Source organism: Carettochelys insculpta, chromosome 14 (assembly GCF_033958435.1).
Source record: "Carettochelys insculpta isolate YL-2023 chromosome 14, ASM3395843v1, whole genome shotgun sequence".
Classification (NCBI taxonomy): domain Eukaryota; kingdom Metazoa; phylum Chordata; order Testudines; family Carettochelyidae; genus Carettochelys; species Carettochelys insculpta.
The window spans coordinates 13,986,679-13,991,208 of record NC_134150.1 but is presented as its reverse complement, the minus strand read 5'-3'; the positions used below and the strand labels follow the sequence as shown (position 1 = coordinate 13,991,208).

The window sequence follows — 4,530 nt, the reverse complement described above, 5'->3', positions numbered from 1 at the left end:
CCTCAGGCAGCTCTCAAAAGCAAACAGCTTACCCCTCTGGCTGCTGTTCATGGGTGTGGGGGACCAGGTGGTCTCCATGCACTGCTGCCCACAGACACCATCTCTGCAGCTCCTATGGGCCATCATTCCCAGCCAGTGGGAGCAATGGAGTTGATACTTCAGAGAAGGCCACTGCTTTGATTTGAGGTGGGCAGAAAGTTGACTTACGCCTCCTGTGGTGCTAGCAGTGGTGGCCAGGAGACACCTTTGGACCCCCTTTGCCTTGCCCTCTCATTCCCATCCGTGGTCTGCTCTGAAGCCGTGGGAGTGGGCTACTTGCTATGATTGTTGCTGAGTTTTAGTCATTTCAGTTACTTGGTTTCATGAGCAGGAGCCGGGTGTTGATGGCACATGATCCACAGGAGGTCAGACAAGATAAGCTGGTGGCCTCTGCTGGCCTTTATGAGTTGCTGTGTCTGCTGGTTTACGCTCCCAGGTCTTCTGGCGTCACTCCTTCAACCTTTACTCATATGAGTAACCGTTACTTCATGAGGCATCCAATTGATGGTAAATGGGAGTATTCACATTAAAGAGAATTACAAGATCAGATTCTTTTGGTTTTATATCCTGATTACTCTAAATTAAAGTTTACTAGTAAAATATAAAAATTGGTACCAGTCTCACATTAGCTGGAATATTAATACTATGTGCACCATATTTAAGATCTGAAATAGTCTGAGGTTTTGCAATTAAAGATACGCCCACTGAAAGTGACAAGACATGACAGTAAATGGAATTTTGCCATATGCACATACCAGTTTCACCTACTCCACCGGGAATTTTGCTTTCCATAAATATGGCAAAATTAGTCCCCTAAATATAGAAGATTAAATGCTGCCTTTAATATGGTTAAGGGGCTTTTTCCCTTTGCCTCACTGCATTTCACCCAGGAGGTCAAGATACTTATTGTTTCACTTTATTATTCCTCCTGGTCTGAGTAATTGAGAATACTGGACATGCAGCAAAAGTAGGTAATACATTTCTATACCTACCACGAAGAACCCAGATGTTTCTCTCCCTTGCGCTACACACCTCTCAACAAATAAACCACTAATTATGTGAGGGTATGACACAACCAGCTCCATGTTTGTTGTTCTAGGCCCAGCTTCACCTCTGACTGTAACAAGATCACCAACAGAAACTCTTTCTTTACAAGTTGTCCCAAAAATTCTCTGTTATGTGCTTTCTACTGAGTCTGTGCCCAACAGGACCTGCCTAACAGGAATCACATTAGCTCAGGATGAACTACAGATCCATGGAGGCATTTAAGATGTCACATACTGTAAGAATCACAGATGAGCAATCTAGTTTGTTACTTGCTCTGTTCATATTGATAACTACATTTAGTAACATGGTAGGTGTTCAACTCCATCTTCACCACTAGTCTATTTTGTCAGCTTCTTTGCAATGATGCAACCTTTATGATTAATCTAAGCTACAAACACTATTCTAACATCCTGAAACATTGGTGTTTGGAATAGCAGTTTAACAAATAAGGGCTTTTAAGAGTTCCACAGAACTCTGATACAGGAATATTGAAGAAGGTCTAAAGAAGAACAACAAGAATTATTAAAAGTCTGGAGAACATGAGCTATGAGGGACGATGGAAAGAATTGGGCTTGTTTAATTTAGAAAACAGACAGAGGGGGACATGACAGCAGTTTACAACTACCTAAAAGGGTGTTACAAGGCAGAGGGTGAAAAATTATTCTCCTTGGCTTCTGAGGATAGAACAAGCAGCAATGGGCTTAAACTGCAGCGAGGGAAGTTTAGGCTGGACCTTAGAAAAACTTTCCTGTCAGGGTGGTTAAACACTGGAATAAATTGCCTAGGGAGGTTGTGGAACCTCCGTCACTGGAAATCCTTAAGAGCAAGTTAGACAGACATCTATCATGGATGGTCTAGATACTACTGGGGCCTGCTGCGAGGGCAGGGGTCTGAATTTGACAACTCTCGAGGTCCTTTCCAGTTCTAGTGTTCTATGATATGAGGGGTAAACTAGACATATACTGATCAAACCAGGTTTTCAAACAAACATTCATTCACCCTGAATTCAGTGATACCTGTCATGTGAGGGAGGACTCACTGAGGGCATAATTAGGCCTTCAGTAAATAGTTATAATACATTTTAAAGCATCCAGATCAGTTCATGAACTTGCAATTTAAAAAAGGATTAATTTAATCAACTAACCTATTTTCCGTGAATCAGGCAATCAGGTGTCATTATGGCCCAGGTTCTGGAGATTTGATGCAAGAGTCTGCCAAACACCTTTGGACTCTGTTGACTTCAAGGGCCTGGTGTACCTAAATGTACACGCCAGATTCTGCCCTTTTATTTCTGGAGAAGAAACAATATTTCTCTGTATCAGATACCCACAGCATAGGAAAAACTATGCAAAGCAAATAAAGATGTGAAATCCCATCAGTGAAGAGCGGTAAAGATACACTAATATGATTACAGGCATGGAGAAGACCTCAGACTGAGATTTGTTCTGTTGCAGAATGGGCAATATGTATTTCACAAAAGTATTTGTCCTTTATTATGCCATAAGCAAAAGAGTAAAATAAACTGTTTATTATCATGTATAAAATGCTTTTGATCAGCCAACTGAAAAACTAATTTCATTTTCTCATTACACTGCCTTAGGCATCCTCCAATGTCAATTTTTATTACAGACAAAACAGGGAAATTAAAATGATCAGTTGCAGTGGAGGAAGAAACATTTGTTTCTGAGTCCGGGGCAGGTGGGGGGGAGCACTGAACCCGCTAATCATTCTGGGTAATTACAATTAGTTTTGTGAGAATTAAAGGGACGGTTCTTGAGTGCTCTGGTATTTTATAGTCCCATCACGAACACTGCAGTGGAGAACAAGAGAAAATGCTGAAGTGCCTTAAAATATTAAAGCAGCAATATTAGTGGGCTCCACAGATGAATTATTGTGTTCAAGACAGCTTCTTAACTGGGTGACCTCTGATGGCAAGGAGAGGAGTATTGTCCTATCTCTGGTTGACTTTATCTCCCTTTCTGGGTATAGTTAAACCAGTCCTACCATCACTACACATGAAGCATCCATCTTGTATTTCTGCACAAACTTTCACAAAAGAGTACATGCAATGTGTTTTCTTGAAGGGACCTTATTTTTGTTCTAATTTAAAATACAGTTCACTCAGGGTGAGAGCACAGGATGAGTCTTTGCAGATAGGGAGACAACAATTCTTTCTTTATGCAATTTTATGACAAATCTTTAGAAACTCACAATTCATTCCTGTGCCTCAACACTATCAAAAAGCAATCCTGACAGAATGATGATATTCAAATTCCAATTAAGACTTTGGATAGGAATGCACATCATGGGTGTACCACATGGAGCTGAAATCTCAGACATTCCCACAGCTTAATGTAGTCACATTGGTTATTCTGATTGTACCACTTACGCTGATAAATTTAATCCACTAAGACTGTATCAATACCAGACGCAGAGGTCGACCGCTGACACACAGTTTTAGCTATGCCAATTGCATAGCTAAAATCAATTTATCAGCAGTTGACTGCTATGGCTGTCCACACAGAAGGAGTGTTCCTCCCATTGACCTTCCTTAATCCCAGCCAATCGTGAGGATGTCCGAGGTCAAGTTTGACCCCCTGGAAAGTGCCGTTTCATGCATGTGTGGAACAAAACCATGACAGGTCAATCCTGAGTGGGTTGATCTTCCATGGTAGTGTGGCAGTAGGCTAAGCTTGGATCTCAGTTTGGATCTGAGTTCCCCACTGTCTACAGTCTCTAGGTATAACTTATTCCTACTGAAAAGGATATCCACATTAAAAATTGTTCTGAAGCCTCTGAAATTGACCACAGTGGAGACAAAGTGACATAATAGGCTGAGCAGTGCTAGAACAAGGATTTCTGAACCACTTGCTGGTGTACCTTGCTCAGGATCATACTCTTCCCCTCCTCCCCCACCGCCCCTTCCTGCAGATGGTCTGGAAAGAATTTTTCCCAGACCATAATGGCAAGGAATTCAGGGTGGAGGGTTGGCTTCCTCTGCAGCATGGGGCATGAATCACCTGGGAATCTCTCACCTAATCACTGCTGTGGCCTTTAGCATTGGTGACACCTTGGTCTCCCATCCTTTGCCTGGTGCATACAGTTATATCTTGTGGAAACTGAAATGCTTTGGGTAACAAGTCTTGGAGCAATTTATGGCTTGTGATGCATAGGTCAGACTAAATGACAGTCTTCAGTCAATAAAATAACATGGTTACTCACTGTATTAAACCGACTGCAAACCACCAAGCAGCTTCTCCATTTCTTCTTATATAGCCTCAGGTATTTCTGATCATATTTAAAAACTGTTATAGGCCTAGGAATACAAACAGATAGGGTCATCTCTGGGAAAAATAAAGGGCCATAGCTAGCAGTCATTCTTAAAACAAAACACACTGCCTACACAATGATAGGATATTTTCCTAAATTATCGTCATTTCCTTC

The 4,530-nt window shown here is 41.5% G+C and overlaps 1 long non-coding RNA gene across 1 annotated transcript; it reads right to left on the bottom strand.

Moving 5' to 3' along the window:
* Positions 1-416: 416 nt before the first annotated feature.
* LOC142020860 (uncharacterized) lies at positions 417-4,329 on the bottom strand. The gene is made up of 3 exons (XR_012647523.1): positions 4,309-4,329; positions 2,231-2,377; positions 417-523 (listed from the first exon to the last, which is right to left on the bottom strand). It is a non-coding gene; the product is annotated as an uncharacterized LOC142020860 (long non-coding RNA).
* Positions 4,330-4,530: the final 201 nt, after the last annotated feature.